This window comes from Glycine soja, chromosome 19, assembly GCF_004193775.1.
Source record: "Glycine soja cultivar W05 chromosome 19, ASM419377v2, whole genome shotgun sequence".
Lineage (NCBI taxonomy): Eukaryota > Viridiplantae > Streptophyta > Magnoliopsida > Fabales > Fabaceae > Glycine > Glycine soja.
In genome coordinates this window covers 13,458,372-13,476,090 of record NC_041020.1, presented here as the reverse complement: position 1 = coordinate 13,476,090, position 17,719 = coordinate 13,458,372, and the positions used below count along the sequence as shown (strand labels likewise).

At 34.9% G+C, this 17,719-nt stretch overlaps 1 long non-coding RNA gene across 3 annotated transcripts in view; it reads right to left on the bottom strand.

The window, feature by feature from the left end:
• Positions 1-15,189, bottom strand: part of LOC114399796 — a 38,897-nt gene extending 23,708 nt beyond the window's left edge. The window contains exons 1-3 of one of the 3 annotated variants that reach the window (XR_003663828.1): positions 15,026-15,183; positions 14,781-14,953; positions 8,159-8,197 (exon numbers count right to left, since the gene is read on the bottom strand). This is a non-coding gene — a long non-coding RNA (uncharacterized LOC114399796). Of the gene's footprint in view, positions 1-8,158; positions 8,198-14,780; positions 14,954-15,025 lie in introns of those variants that run through there. The other 2 variants (XR_003663830.1, XR_003663829.1) reach the window with 2 other exon arrangements.
• Between the last annotated feature and the right edge of the window lie 2,530 nt (positions 15,190-17,719).

Here is a 17,719-nt window from a genome sequence, read left to right as displayed (position 1 = left end):
GTTTGATACTTTACATAGAGGTAGCGTGGAAAAAGCCTTGCAATAGTATGTATACATAGGTAAATATAAGGAGCATAAAATTCCTAGCAAAGTGTGAATGATTTTCTTCCTAAATGACTGTATGATAGTATGGAATGCCCTTTTGGATGCAAATGTGTGCAGGATGTAATTAGCTTTCCAATGTGCATATAAATAAATATGAGAGAAACAACAAAAATTTGTATGGTGTACTTCAAATGTATGTAGGTAGTTTGTGATAGCAAAATGTTTAGGATATAAATTAGGTGTAAAGTTTGACGCAACACTTTGAGTATGAAAGTGTGTTTTTCTTTTTCAGAATGTATATAGGTGTATGGCAATTAGAATATGTTGGATGTTCTTGTATGTTGACATGAGTAATAGGATATTTTCTACACATGCGCGTGTGCATGAATGGATCATATGAGTTTGGTCTAAATCAGAGGGATTGGCATGACATTTTTGTGTTAAGATAAGCATTATCTTGTAAAACTAACTTCCAAATGTTTGTTCTCGCAGGAAATGGCCCCGAGGAAACTTGCCTCAAAGAGATCCAGGAAGGATAAAGCGGCCGAAGGAACTAGTTCCGCTCCCGAGTATGATAGTCACCGCTTTAGGAGCGCTGAACACCAGCAGCGCTTCGAGGCCATCAAGGGATGGTCATTTCTCCGGGAGTGACGCGTCCAGCTCAGGGACGATGAGTATACCGATTTCCAGGAGGAGATAGTTCGCCGGCGGTGGGCATCACTGGTTACCCCAATGGCCAAATTTGATTCAGACATAGTCCTCGAATTTTATGCCAATGCTTGGCCTACGGAGGAAGGCGTGCGAGATATGAGGTCATGGGTAAGGGGTCAGTGGATCCCGTTTGATGCAGATGCTATCGGCCAGCTCCTGGGATATCCTTTAGTGCTGGAAGAGGGTCAGGAGTGCGAGTATGGCCAGAGGAGGAACCGGTCCGATGGGTTCGATGAGGAGGCCATCGCCCAGTTGCTATGTATATCGGGGCAAGATTTTGCCTGGACTGCTGCCGGGAGACGGGTGCGGATCATGCGCACCAACATGACCACCCTGACTCAGATTTGGATGACTTTGCTGCTCAGCAACATCCAGCCCAGCGACCATAATTTCGACCTCCCCCTGCCGAAGTGTCAGCTGGTGTACGCCATCCTGACGCGGATGAGCATTCACGTGGCTCAGTTAATCGCTGATGCCATCTATATATTTGCAGGTATGGCGCCTACCAGGCACCCTCTGGACCCGGATAAGTCCAACAGGGCCCTGGGATTTCCTGCCTTGATCACAGGACTCTGCCAGTCGTTCGGCGTCCCCGTCGCACCTAGCAAGGTGATTCGGCCGCCCATCACCCGAGCTTTTATTGAGAAGTATTGCACACAGAGACAGGCCCAGGGGAATGCTCCGCAGGCCACAGACGCGCCGCCACCTCATCAAGCTAGACCAGCCATATCGTTTGATACGGAGCAGTATTTGCGGCATTTGGTTCGCCAGCAGGCGGCCAACCACCGGGCACATGTACAGACCCATGATTGTCTTTATCAGATGAGTCTTAGCCTACAGAGCCAGGGCTTTACTTCTTTTCCGTGCCCTACTCCGGACCAGTTCAGGGCAGAGGTCGCATGGCCTGGAGATTGGCCTGAGGCCCAGGCAGGAGAGGCACTGGCAGAGGCACCAGCAGAGGCTCCCGACGAGGCAGATGAGGCCCGCGAGGACGAGGAGATGACCGATTTACTTGATTTCTTAGGAGGAAGCGGGGCCACATGATTGGGAGATCCCTTGATCCATGTTTCTTTTTGTTTCCATTTGTTTTTTTTCTGTTACATATCATCTTATTTTTGTTTGACTAAGGGACTAACGTTTGTTTCATGTTTTGACTTTTGTTTTGTACATACATATCATTTGAGTTGTTACGTCGGTACTTGTTTCGTTGTTGTCAATAGTGTTTGTCGGAATTCTGGAACCGTGTAGAGTTTTTCATTTAGGAACGTCGTTCTAAAAAATAAAATGAACCAAAATCCTAATAAAAAGAAAGAAGCGTTGTGAATAAAAGTCATGTTCATAAAGAAAAGAAAAAGGTTTTTATCTATACATGTATGTAAAAGGAAAATGTGTATAGAAGGATTCTTGTGTGTAAATGATGCGTGGAAAGGAATTCTTGTGTGTGTGAGCAACGAGTGTATATGAAGAAACTTTTGTGTGAACCATAAGTGTGTGTTGGGAAAAATGAAAAATCTTTGAATGTAAATAGGGTTTGTATATAGACCGTGTGACGTAAAGAGAAGAGTTCTAATGCGTGTACAGAAAAAGTTTGTCATGTATAAAAATATAGATGTACAAAGAAAGGTTTTCCTCATAAAGGACCACAGGTGTATAGTTTTAGTGAACATATATAAAAATAAAACAAAAAGTAAAGAGAAAGAAAGACCGCGAAGGTCGACATGTTATAGTTAAGAAGTATAAATCATTCGTAAAGAGCAAACGTATCTTATGGAAACAAGGGACTGATGCTAAGAGTTTATTTTCCGGAATGAACCGAGATAAGGATGGATGAATTCATTGAACTGATGAAAGAACATAACTTGGAAACGTTGGGTCTGTCTGTGTAAATTCCCAACCGTAGTATCACAATGCCATAGACAGGATGCTTGAGTGCCCACCTGGCTGTAGCCATGACTAATTTTGCACGTTTGTTTTCAAATCATCATTGTCACGCGTGCCTTATGGAACAATATGGAAGCTCGGCCCGAAATCGACACCTTGACACCCAAATTTGTTTCACCCCAGATATCAAGATTGGGTTCCCACAATAAAAGACCCCATTGAAACACAACCTTGGACTTTTTGAACCTTGGCCTATCAAAAGAATCCTCCTCCTTTCCCCCGAAGCAAAGGACAGTGGAATCTCCTCAAGGGAGAGCAAATAGAATGCTAAACCCGATTTCCCAAAGAAAGGGATGGGGAAGGAAAAGTGAAAAGAAAGAGAAGGAAGAAATGAAAAAAAGAAAGAAAGAAAGAAAAATGAAAATAAAGAAAAGAACAGAAGAAAGGAAAGAAGGATTCCCGATCAAAGATCAAAAAGAAGTGAAAAGGGAAAAGAAGCAATTCTCGATCAATGAAAGAAAGAGGACAGAAATTCTTCAAAGCCAGATTGCCACTCAGAATCATTCTTGACTGGCAATATCCCACCCCACATAAACAAGGAGGAAAAGACCGAAACACCCAGCTTCCTCTCCAAAAAACACCACCCTCGAGAAAATCCTATTGGTCCGTGATCGTACGTTTGATCTTTGATTCGATAGGAAGTCGTGTGCAAAATAAAGTCATGGTGCAGTTATGGTTTGGGAATAGGATAAAACACTTGCCTTGTGAGTTTTATACACTATGAGTGATTTATTTTCAGCTTAGCCCGATGTTTCCCCTGCATGTTCATTTGAAAGCTAAAAGTTGACGTCCTGCCCTTCATTCTCGGTTACAAGGAAGATTACCCTTGGCACAAGTATATTGTTTCTCTAAGATATGGTGCTCTCGCGAATGATTTATTTTTCTTTACAAAAAGCATGTTTGCCTTTCAGGTGGAAGAACCCGGTAGACCGTTTGGTCCTACCAACCTCACCCTTTTTCGGAGCCCCATGAATGTTATTGCCTAGCGTTGTTCATGTGTCCTCCATTTTTGAGTTTGGAGCTGTAATTCATGATTGCCTAAGTGCGGACCCTCAAGGCAATCCTCCATTCTCACCCTTTTTCGGAGCCCCATGAATGTTATTGCCTAGGGCTGTTCATGTATCCTCCACTTTCGAGTTTGGAGCTGTGTTTCATGATTGCCTAAGTGCGGACCCTCAAGGCAATCCTCCATTCTCACCCTTTTTCGGAGCCCCATGAATGTTATTGCCTAGGGCTGTTCATGTGTCCTCCACTTTCGAGTTTGGAGCTGTGTTTCATGATTGCCTAAGTGCGGACCCTCAAGGCAATCCTCCATTCTCACCCTTTTTCGGAGCCCCATGAATGTTATTGCCTAGCGTTGTTCATGTGTCCTCCACTTTCGAGTTTGGAGCTGTGTTTCAGGATTGCCTAAGTGCGGACCCTCAAGGCAATCCTTCATTCTCACCTTTTTTTTTCGGAGCCCCATGATTGTTATTGCCAAGCGTTGTTCATGTGTCCTCCACTTTCGAGTTTGGAGCTGTGTTTCATAATTGCCTAAGTGCGGACCCTCAAGGCAATCCTCCATTCTCCCCTTTTTCAGAGCCCCATGAATGTTATTGCCTAGCGCTGTTCATGTGTCCTCCACTTTCGAGTTTGGAGCTGTGTTTCATGATTGCCTAAGTGCGGACCCTCAAGGCAATCCTCCATTCTCCACCCTTTTTCGGAGCCCCATGAATGTCATTGCCTAGCGCTGTTCATGTGTCCTCCATTATCAAGCGCGAAGCCTCTGGTGACTGGGAAACACGTTCTTTTGTTGTTTTCCGGATCGGTTCCTTCGCCAAATATGTGTATATGTGTATATGTATATTATATTCGTTGTTCTTGTTGTTGTTTGTATTTTGTTTTGTGCAGAAGAAAAAAGAAGGAGTAGAGACGAGAGTCGTCATCGCGGAAAGGGCAGGACGGACGAAATCAGTGTCCTATCTTTGCTTTCCTCTTATCTCCGATGAGAGGTAAGTAAAGAGGGGCAACTGTCATACCCTAATTTCGTCCGGGGATTATTACTTGATGACATGCAACCTTTGGTTAGCCACTTTGAGATACTTGGCGTCCTTTGTTGCACAATAAATGAAGTCCCGAGGCGTGTCAGAAATCAAAAGGAAGCAGGCTTGTGCGATCCGTGAAATTCCGTAATGTGGCGGAAATCGAAAAGAGGTGTTTTTGCGCAATTCGTGAGTTTCCGTAACTTCTTCGAAAGCTAAAAAAGAGTAAATACATAATCCGTAAGGATTCATAACCTTGCGGAAGGAAATAAGTATCGTTACGAAATTCGTAAAGTTTCGTAACGTTACGGAAAAGAGTTACCAAAAAATAGAAAGGGGGTGCATTTAGTAAAAAGGGGGGTACAAATAGCAATTTGGCCCACTTGGGCCTTCCAGATCCTTCCTCCAGAAGGCTGTTGCTTCTGGAGGAAGCAACCTTGCTCGCCTGGGCGAGCTGAGCTCGCTTGGGCGAGCTGGGTGGCAAGCTCCTCCCCTATTTTGCTATAAATAGGGGGAGGAGTGAAGAAGAAAAGGGTTCAGCCTTCTTGGCACTTCTCCCTCTCTCGAAATTGCTGAGGAAAATTGTTTCCGTGAAGAAAATCCAAGCCGAGGCGCTTCCGTAACGTTTCCGTAATGTTTCCGTGAGTAATTACGCGAAGATTCTCGACCGTTCTTCAAGATTCATCGTTCGTTCTTCGTTTTCTTCAGTCTTCAACGGGTAAGTACCTCAAACCGAGCTTTTCAATTCATTCTATGTACCCGTGGTGGTCCACATTTTGTTTCATGTATTTTTATTCTCGTTTTCATTCGCTTTTTATACCCCCTTTTGACGTGCTTAAGCCATTTATTTAAGTCATTTCTCGCCTAATCTAAAAACAAAATAAATTTCCACCGATCACTTGAATTGTATCATCCGTTAATTTTGGTTAAAATAAATTCCGACCGTTCGGTCGTGCCGTAACCAAGTTGGAAATAAAAAAAGAGGTAAAATAATAATATAATAATAAAAAAATACCTTTAGTAAAGTAAATTGAAAAATAAATTGGACGTTTTCTCTTTGGGATTTCTCATTCTTAATTGAATTGACTAAATAACTAAAGTGAAACTAAGGCTAAAATCAAACTCGCCTAGTCAAGCTCGTCCACAAAAATAGGTTTTTTTGAAAGTTTATCATTTCAGTTTCTTACTAAGTAAAAATGATCATTTTTAAGGTCCAACGCCTTAAAATGATCACCCCTCAGGTAAAAGAATCACTTGATTCATGCATAAGAAAGAACTACGTGGGTCTGAATTCCTCTTTGATGGAGGGTACGTAGGAGCAAGAGCCCCGCTTTTGTTGACCTCAAAAAATAAAAAGAAATAAAGTTAAGGTAACACAATTTCCACAATTCTAAAAAATAGGTTGTTGTCCTTCGAAACAAACGTGAGAGGTGCTAATACCTTCCTCAAGCGTAAATATAACTCCCGAACTTAGAATTTTCATTTTGACCGGTTTCCTTCGGTTTTCCCGACGTTTTCCACAAATAAATGTTGGTGGCGACTCCGCGCACCTTTCCTCCTTTGGAAAGCGCACCCGTGAGCCTCGCCCTCGCTCGCCCGCGAAGGGCACGTTGCGACAAGGTAAAAAGAACTAATATTTATCTTGCTAATCATACAACTATCATCAATAATCTTTTAGGTCACCTACCTTACGCAAGAACACTCACTCTTGAATCCTTCTATGCTTAACAATTAATGTCTTACTAACTACCTTACTCTCTTCTTAAGGTTCCACATTAAACCTCTTAACTATACTTCATAACTTTTCCAACTACACTATGTTCTCCAACAACTCTACACTAGATATTTCCCACGAACTACGGTTACAAGTTTCTATGGGTACTATACTTATAAGATTCTCAATCTTGCACTCAGGTGGTAACTAAACATATCCTCAAGGAACACAGGTACACGTCTTACTAAGTTTGACTTTCGTCTATAGGTAACAATGATCATGTCTACTCAAGTATTTCCTTTCAAAACATCTTAACGTGATTGTCAAAGGCGAAGTCTCTCTTTATTCGTATTAGAAGTAACAACAAGAAAGATTATCAAGCATTTTAACTAGACATGATTGGAAGATGAGCAGCCAATAATAAGATGAACACTCGATTGATTAGGAGACAATAATTTTAAATCAAGAAGGATCACTCATCTAGAATCAACAGTAGATACTCCAAATGAATTTTAGAAACGAAAACATAATCACAGTGTACGCACATATGGAGACATCAACTATCACTTGATTGTGACAAAAACATCAATAATCCAATTGTTTGATGTAGGCTCATAGCACAAACAATGAATTATACTCAAGCTTGCAAGTGAAATCGAATTACTCAACTTAAGTACGCAACACAAAGAATAGTTTACACTAGAATCAGAAGGTATGGTCAAAAGAGTATTCTATATGAAATATATCTCGATACGAGTCCTCGAACTATAGAGTATCAACATTGCTAAGAACAAGAAATCACAAACAACCATACTATCTATGCAATTAAGGCAAAACACCATACTACTAACATACCCAGAATTATAAGGTTCTTATAATATGTATACAACGTACATATAAGAAGTAAGAATTTAATAGTTAATAAGGATGTATTAAAGAATCACAAACTTCAACTACTACATTCACGACTACACACAAAATAAAGTGAGTTAAGTAGTCATGCGTTTACACATCAAGAAAGAGATACTCATCCAAGACATATATATGGTTCAAAATGTTTTCACAACACTAATCCACACATCAAGATAGAAATAAGTTTATTAACAACATACACGCAAGAAGGTAAGGGCTCATTAAAGCATTATCCATCAGTATCAAGGCTTCTTGCATCACCTAACGGATTGCCATAATGTCGAACCGCACTTCACAAATTATAGAGATGGCCAGTCTCATAACTCATGACTCAACAGTGGATTTATGGTATAGCAAACATTAAGGATGCAAGGCATATACAACTATTTTTTTTTAAGTCTCATTCGATCATGAAAAGGAAAATAAATTAATAATTCAAGCATGTTCATCAAAACTAGTCACAAGTAACCATACAGAGTGCACATCAGAATATGGTAAGCACATAACACACTGGCCAAAAGGTTCAACCTGGCTCTGATACCACTGAATGTGACACCCTCTACCCTTCACATATATACTGATAAAGGAATAAAAATTCAAATATTAATTAATAGTATTTTTTTACATTTGTAAATACAAGTTTTTCAAAGGGATAAAAGGCTCACATTCACTTTCTTCTACAACATATTCAAACTTGTCCAAATAAATAATAAAGTTATCTCGGTTTAAGCAAGACCGTCTAAGACTTCATACAATTAATATAAAACCTTATACCCCAATGCCACATCCTATCAAAGTGTTGTGTCTCGACGTCCTTCAAAACAAGGTTCCTTAAATCAATTCACCTAGTCATCTGCTCTCCCGAACACAAAGTTCAAGATCATCACAGGATCCAAACACAAACAACACACGGGGAGTGAGTTATCACATTCCTAATTAATGGAGAAACAAGACAACTAGATATACATATCATATAAACTAAATAAAATTTACTTACACGTAATTCACGTAATTCCACCACTTTGTCATTCAAAGTTCACTTTTCATCCATCAATCACACTTTTCAATCATCAATCACATTACACAAAAATCACATTCTCTGATCAAGACATAATAACACATCAATTTCATAATAAACAATTAGCAAGCGCATGAGACAGTTATGCTAAGACTCAAGCCTATATGCAATGTGGTACCATGTCAGTGAAAAACCACCTTGGGGCGCTTAGGAGTACATAACAAGACACACCACACAATGGGTTTGCCAGGTCACTCTTGTGAATGTATGTATACATGATTTTGATGATGTCAAAAGAAGAATCAAACAAGGCTCATTTTGCTTCAAGATTAATACAAGATTGTTTCAACAAACAAAGCCTTGATTCAAGATTTCTTCAAGATCAAGCCTTGCCTCACAATGAAAGGTTTCAAGTCATTCAAGGCACATGTAATCGATTACCAATACATGTAATCGATTACCAATGGTTTGAAAGTGTGTAATCGATTACACATCATATGTAATCGATAACCAGAGACTCTGAATGTTGGGAATTCAAATTTTAAATGAAGGGTCACAACTGTTCAAGAAAAACAACTATGTAATCGATTACACTAATTCTGTAATCGATTACCAGAGAGGATTTTCAAGGAATATCGCCAACAGTCACATCTTATCATTTGAATTTTGAATGGCCATCAAAGGCCTATATATATGTGTGACTTGGGACGAAATTGAAGAGAGAGTTTTTTTTTTACAAAAGTGTTTTATCCTCTCAAAAGACAATGAGAGAGATTCCAAAAGAACTTCATTGTCAAATGCTCTCTCAAAAGAAATCCTTGGCCAAACACTTGCAAAATCTATAAGGATTCCTACATGATCTTTATTGTAATATTCTTCTCTTGAAGAGAGAATTCTTCTTCCATTCTTCTTATTCAATGAGATTGGTTAAGAGACTGTGAGTCTCTTGTTGTAAAGGATTCCTGAACACAAGGGATGGGTTGTCCCTGTGTGGTTCAGACTTTGTAATGGATTTTACAAAGATAGTGGAAATCTCAAGTGGGTTGCTTGAGTACTGGACGTAGGCACGGGTTGTGGCCGAACCAGTATAAAACTGCGTTTGCATTCTCTCTTCCCTTATCTCATTTATGTTATTGCAATCAATTTTTCCTTGTATGTTTATAGAACATTATTAAATTGATTGTTGTTGCTTCTTCTGCATTCTAAGCCTATCCCTCTTAAGATTATTGAGGCCACAAGGTCCAACAAATGGTATCAGAGCGGGATTCTTGTATAAAGTTTAAAAACTTCAAGAATAGATATGGCCTCATCCAAATTTCCATTTTTTGAGGAAAATTCTATCAATAGGCTCTTATGTTCAATGGTGAGGGTTATCATTATTGGAAAACCCAAATGCAGATCATTATAGAAGCCATAGATATAAAGATATGGGAAGCCATTGAATTTGATTCATTTATTCCTACAATGGTAGAGAGAAATGCAACTACATAAAAAAAAACTAGAGAAGAAAGAAGATGATGATGAAAGAAGAAAGAAGAAGGTTCCTCTTTAGCCCCAAAATGCTGAGTGTGATCAACTTGGGCACATGAGATTCAATTGTCCTATGTTTAAAAGAAGAATGGAAAAATCCGACAAGATGAATTTCAAAGAGAAGAAAGAAAAGAAAGGATATATCACTTGGGAAGATAATGTCATAAATTATTCAAGTGATTCAGAGAAGAAAATCATAAGTCTGGGTATCATGATGAAAGACTATGAAAATGGAGAAGAGCAAAGTCGATACATTGATAGCAATTTCTCCAAACACGCTGCATCAAAGTTTATTCATATTTCTCTCCAAGATAAATGAATATGTGATTTATGGAGACAACAAACGAAGGCCACATTTCTCCCCAATAAAAGTGAATATGATATATGGAGACAACAAACAAAGGCCACTTGATCAACAACCCCAACAAGTAATATCAAATGATACCAATAGGTCACTTGTCTTTGATTGATTACTTTTGATGCTTGTTTTCTACTTGAGTTTAGACTGTTCTTGATGATTGTGATTGAATTTGATTGACTGTGTTTGATGATTGATTGATTGTATCTTTGATTGTGTGTTTGATTGTATTGTCTTTGATGTTTGTTCCTGATTGAGTTTTTGATTGTTTTTAAAGAATCTATTAAACTTTTCAAATAAGTTTCATGTTTTAAGAAAACTATTTCAAATTTAGAAAAGGAAATTTTGAAATTGAAATTTGAAATTTGAAATTGAAAATTGAAATTTGAAAAGTTAAATTTGAAAATTGAAAATTAAAATTTGAAATTTGAAATTCAAATTTGGAAGTTGGAAGTTGGAAGTAGTTATTGGAAGTTGAAAGTTAAAAATGGAAGTTGGAAGTGGAAGTTACTGGAAGTTGGAAATGAAAGTTATTGGAAGTTGAAAGTTGAAAATGGAGGTTGGAAGTTGGAAGGTGAAGTTACTAAAATTTGAAGTTGGAAGTTGGAATTTGAAATTTAAAATTTAAAATTTAAAATTTAAAATTTGAATTTTTTTAATAGAAATTATTATGTATAGTTAGTTGATTGTTAATTTTTAATTTAATTAATTTGATTTGAAATATTTGATGATTGATTGTATTTGATTGTGTTTGATTGATGTGTCGTTGTAATTGTTTTTGCTTGATTAATATTGAATGATTGTTTTAATGCCTTTTGGTATCACTTGATTATCATACATTGCAACAAGTGGTAACATCTTTCTCCTCTCTATTCATGATTTGTTTTTGATGTTGACAAAGGGGGAGAGAAAGATAAAAGATAAAATAGTAAGAAAAATTATCTATTGTTTATGAGACAATTTGTTAACATATGAAAAATATGAAATCTTCAACTGTCTCATATAAGCAATCATTGCAAAACCAAGGGGGAGTAAACTATATGCAAATAGATATTTTTTCTTTGTTGTTGCTCCTAACCTACAGGTGGTTGTCATCATCAAAAAGGGGGGAATGTAAATCATGAAAATTTTGATGATGTCAAGAAGAATTAAGAATTTGCTCGAGAAAGGGGGAAAATGTAAATCATGCAAGCTTTGATGGTGTCAAGATCATCACTTTCCTAATTAATGGAGAAACAAGACAACTAGATATACATATCATGTAAACTAAATAAAATTTACTTACACGTAATTCACGTAATTCCACCACTTTGTCATTCAAAGTTCACTTTTCATCCATCAATCACACTTTTCAATCATCAATCACATTACACAAAAATCACATTCTCTGATCAAGACATAATAACACATCAATTTCATAATAAACAATTAGCAAGTGCATGAGACAGTTATGCTAAGACTCAAGCCTATATGCAATGTGGTACCATGTCAATAAAAAAACCACCCTGGGGCGCTTAGGAGTACATAACAAGACACACCACATAATGGGTTTGCCAGGTCACTCTCACTAAGTAAGATCATAGGGAGACCAGTCAGGGTCACGATGTTTTGCGAGAATGCTCCAACCATATGGGATCAGAATAGGCTTAAAGGAGCACTCAAATCCGGTGACCCCCAAGGCCTACACTCCGAAGAGTCTGTCAGGGCCTCTCCCTCCTGATTCAGGTCCAACCCCTAAAATCATTTTAGCACACAGACACTGCTAGTGAATTATACAATACCCACGACCTCACACTCGTGTCTTAAGCACGTACAACATATTGCGCTACAATTTAACACTGGTTCCTAAATAGGAACCTACACTTTCTTTTTAACACTGGTTCCTAAATAGGAAACCTGCATTTTCTCTTTAACACTGCGCATTTACACTTTTCTCAAGATAACACTGGTCGGTTATTGTACAATTCACAGCTTACAACACAAATAATGTCACATCAAGAGTTAATCACACACTTATTCACAACCAAAACTCATTCACAATTTCACATCTCATAATGTCACAATCCATCATCACATGTTTTCACATATCTCACAATTCAACACCTGTTCTACTTTACACTTTTACTCAATCTCAATAACAATATTATAATCTCAAGGCAACATATCATTCCACAATTCATCACATATTTCATTTATAAGCACTGCTCATGAATTATACAATACCACGACCTCACACTCATGTTTCAAACATGTTTAACATAATTGCGCTACAATTTAACACTGGTTCCTAACTAGGAACCTACACTTTCTCTTTAACACTGCGCAAAAACACTGGTCGGGTTATTATATAATTCATAGCTCACGATATAATTAATGTAACATCAAATGTTAACACATCCACTTATTCACAATTGAATATCATGTCCATACTTTAACATCTCATAACATCACATCAACCATCTCATAACATTCCCAATGATATTCATAAGGTACAACATACACATGTTCATAAAATTTAACCATAATATTCTCAAACTCCAACACTTAATAATTTTTGGAATCATACGATAACACTACAATATTATTTACATAAATTATTAATATAAATAACTACCTCTATATATATAAACTAGCATACATCATATTAAATCACAAATTTCAAAGTAAGCTTTCAATGCACAAATTCTAAATAATTATATGAACACTTTGGTCAGTTTCAATTATGATATTAATTTTTTAAATTATATATAAAAACCTAAACAGCAAGAAAAAGAGAAAATACCAAATCAATATCTCTCTCTAAATTTCTCCTTACTTTATTTTATCAATTCATATTAATTAGAAAAAGTACTCAATTTATAGGGTTCATGCTCAACACAATAGCATATCAATTCCGGCTTGATGGGCATGCAAGGCACACTGTGTGATGTCATTAATGTAATGTCATTATTGATAATGTAATGTCACTTCCACTCCCTATCGCTGCAATTTGTAACTTTTCTAACTGTATTGTAATTTCATTCTTACGATTCTCGCTAAATGTTATTGTCTCCTATACACTGAATTCGTGAGTTGTGTAGGATTCAATTTAATAATTATGCTTTTTGTTATTGTGTTGTATATATTTTATTTTTTATTTCAATGTGATTATCTTGCAAAAAATTTCATGGACCAATAGAATATTGTATGTTTGGTATGTTAAGCTAATAACAGATTTGGTAGATTTGCTCCAGCTGATATTGCTTAATTTGTTGAGTAGGGGATACCAAAGATACCACTAGATCATTAGAGAAAAATTCAATTGAAAAAGAGATTGAAACTTAAACTACTGAATCGCAAACGTAAGTTTATTATGCATATAATTTTAGTACCATTTTTGTTATATGATTTTGGTTCTTGGGTATGGCAGATTTTTTAGCAAAAAATGGGGAAGAATGCACACATCTTGGTTTGATCCGTGCCTTAGCTGTATGGACAATGGGCTGCATTCGTGTTGATAAAATTATTGAATATCTGTGTGATCCCCTTCAAAGATGCCTAAAGGTACTTACATGGCACCGTTACAACTTACATATATCTATTATTAAATTAAATTTGAAATTCCTCTGGTTGACCACAATGCCAAAGTTTGTTTTTCTTTTCTTGCCCTGTTTGTAACTCTTATTCGTATATGGTATTTTTTGATAGGATGATGATCCATATGTTCGTCAAACAACAGCTATTTGTGTTTCCAAACTTTATGACATAAGTGCAGAGTTAGTTGAGGACATGAGATTTTTGGAATCCCTGAAGGATTTTATAAGGTGAGGGAATAAAGGTCAGAGGTTTGGTTCCCATCTTCACCAAAAAAAAAAGGCAAACATGCCATTCATATATTATAGACCAAAGAAATAAGGCAACCAAGGATGAAGAAAACTAAATTGCTTAAACAAACTGAGGCCTTCAAACAAGGACACAACAATAGTAAGGTAAGAACTATTTTGACAACTTCAGGTATTTTATCAGGAACACAATTGTAGTGTGTAGATTAAGAACTAAATATATCATTAACATTGAACTTCAGGTATTTTATCAGGAACACAGTTTTAGTCTGTAGATTTCCAGTTATATATCAACAGTAATGTACCAAGGGTAGCCTAACTCTTTTCCTTTTAGGCCAGCATGTACTTACAAGGGAAATGAGTGGCCACTACCCACCAACCCAATAAAAAGATGGTCTCTATAAACATCTGGGAAATATTGTGTTATTTTACCAGAAAAGGTAATGTTTTGCATAGGAAAATCTATGAGACATTCAACTATATAAGGTTTAATTGCAAACAGTATAGATTTTCGTTTTCTGAAATGGAGTCAAATTTCATTAGACATTAAAATTTGCTAATTTAATTTGGGGTTTGGTTTGTTTCCACCTCAACCCTTCAGGTAGGTTTGTGATTGGAGGTCATCCTCTCGATCTAGCTGAAATATTTCCGTGCCATCATTTCGTTTGATTTGGTTCTTTCTATTTTATCTTAAGAATTTTCTTTGTACCTGAAACATGTTAGGTGGTCGTTCTTCCCCTCCCAAATGGTCAGCTGAATTCTGTGGCTGTGGAGAAGACCCGAACACATGTAAAATCCCAGCTGAGTACCTTGATGACAATACCATCTTCCACCTCAACCCTTCAGGTAGGTTTGTGATTGGAGGACATCCTCTAGATCTAGCTGAAACATTTCCGTGCCATCATTTCATTTGATTTGGTTCTTTCAATTTTATCTTAAGAATTTTCTTTGTACCTGAAACATGTTAGGTGGCCGTTCTTCCCCTCCCAAATGCTCGGCTGAATTCTGTGGCTGTGGAGAGGACCCCAAGACATGTAAAATCTATATCTATATCTATTTATATGATCGATATAATATAATATATGTAGCTCCGAGACATTGACGAAATAGAAACATCATCTCTCGCTTCTAAGTTGTACATTTTTTTTGCTGCATAATTAGTACGATATAATTCAATAAAAAAATTAAAATTGATTTCTTACATGATTCAATGATTAATTCGTAATTATCAACAATGCAGGTTTGATAACTTGCTATCTACCGTGCGTCACCTTTGGCCAAATTGCAGAAATTGTGGATGAAGGGTGTAGTAATAAGATCAACGAAATAAGAAATAAAAAAAATATTACATATAATTGTTATTTTACAATATATGTTGTATTGATCATATATAAGTTAGTTTGACCTGTGAGAGTGAAAAAGAGTTTCATATTGCAATGTAGTTTTCCCTTTTCCGGATGAAAATGAACTCATCAAGAGGGTGTCTATGTCAGTTGATTACAATACTTAATGAGTTATAATTAAATTGAAAACCCATGTTTTGTTAAACTGGATGTATAAAATAGGATATGTCAAGTAGTTTTCCTTTTTCTGGTGGGGTTTGAAAATTTTTATATAAAAAGAATAAAGGGTTAGTCACCTTTTTCTTTTTCAGTTAATTAATAATGTTTCTATTTTTATCTTGCTGATTGCTTCCTGCATTTTTATTTACATAATATATTTTTGATTTTCTATGTATTTTAGTTATTTCTCTTTATATTTATGGGTGAATACAAATTATACTATGAATTTCTTATTTATTGTAATTGAAAATACTCTACCAACTTTAATGCTGAGATTCACAGGAAAACAAATCAGGTCCGTAGTGCAATGAAAATTAAAAATTTTCCTTACTTTCTCTTTTTGTATTTAATTAATTAATTAATTTTGTTATTATTATTATTATTATTATTATTATTATTATTATTATTATTATTATTATTATTATTATTATTATTATTATTATTATTATTATTATTATTATTATTATGTGTTATTGATTTAACTTTAGCAAGTGTGTTTATTTTTTATCTTATTAACTTTTCAATTTATTATATATCCTTTTTTATGTTTTATTTTTTAAATCACCGTTTTGTTTTTCAGTTAATTAATAATGTTTCTATTTTTATCTTCTTGATTGCTTCCTACATTTCTATTTACATAATATATTTCTGATTTTCTGTGTATTTTAGTTATTTCTATTTATATTTATGGGTGAAAACAAATTATACTCTGAAATTTCTTATTTATTATAATTGAAAATACTCTACCAACTTTAATGCTGCGATTCACACGAGAGACAAATCACGTCGCTAGTACAATGAAAATTAGAAATTTTTCTTATTTTCTCTTTTTGTATTTAATTAATTAATTAATTTATTTTTTTGTTATTATTATTATATTATTATTATTATTATTATTGTTATTATTATTATTATTATTATTATTATTATTATTATTATGTGTTTTTGATTTAACTTTAGCAAGTGTGTTTATTTTTTATCTTATTAACTTTTTCATTTATTATATATCCTTTTTGATGTTTTAATTTTTAAATCATCTTTTTCTTTTTCAGTTAATTAATAATGTTTTTATTTTTATCTTACTTAGTGCTTCCTGCATTATTATTTACATAATATATTATTGATTTTTTGTGTATTTTAGTTATTTCTCTTTATATTTAAGGGTGAAAATAACTTATACTCTGAATTTCTTATTTATTGTAATTAAAAATGTTCTACCAACTTTAATGCTGAGATTCACACGGGAGACAAATCATGTCGGTAGTGCAATGAAAATTAGAAATTTTCCTTACTTTCTCTTTTTTGTATTTAATTAATTAATTAATTAATTTTATTATTATTATTATTATTATTATTATTATTATTATTATTATTATTATGTGTTATTGATTTAACTTTACAAGTGTGTTTATTTTTTATCTTATTAACTTTTCAACTTATTATATATCCTTTTTATGTTTTATTTTTTAAATCACCTTTTTATTTTTCAGTTAATTAATAATGTTTCTATTTTTATATTACTGATTGCTTCCTGCATTTTTATTCACATAATATATTTCTAATTTTATGTGTATTTTCGTTATTTCTCTTTATATTTATGGGTGAAAAAAATTATACTCTAAATTTCTTATTTATTGTAATTGAGAATAGTCTACCAACTTTAATGCTGAGATTCACACGGGAGACAAATCACGTCGTTTCTGCAATGAAAATTGGAAATTTGTCTTACTTTCTCTGGTTGTATTTAATTAATTAATTAATTAACTTTGTCGTTGTTATTATTATTATTATTATTATTATTATTATTATTATTATTATTATTATTATTATTATTGTTGTTGTTGTTGTTGTTGTTGTTGTTATTATTATTATTATTATTATTATTATTATTATTATGTGTTGTTGATTTAACTTTAGCAAGTGTGTTTATTTTTTATCTTATGAACTTTTCAATTTTTTATATATCCCTTTTTATGTTTTATTTTTTAAATCACCTTTTTCTTTATCAGTTATAATGTTTCTATTTTTATCTTGCTGATTGTTTCTTGCATTTTTATTTACATAATATATTTTTTATTTTCTTTGT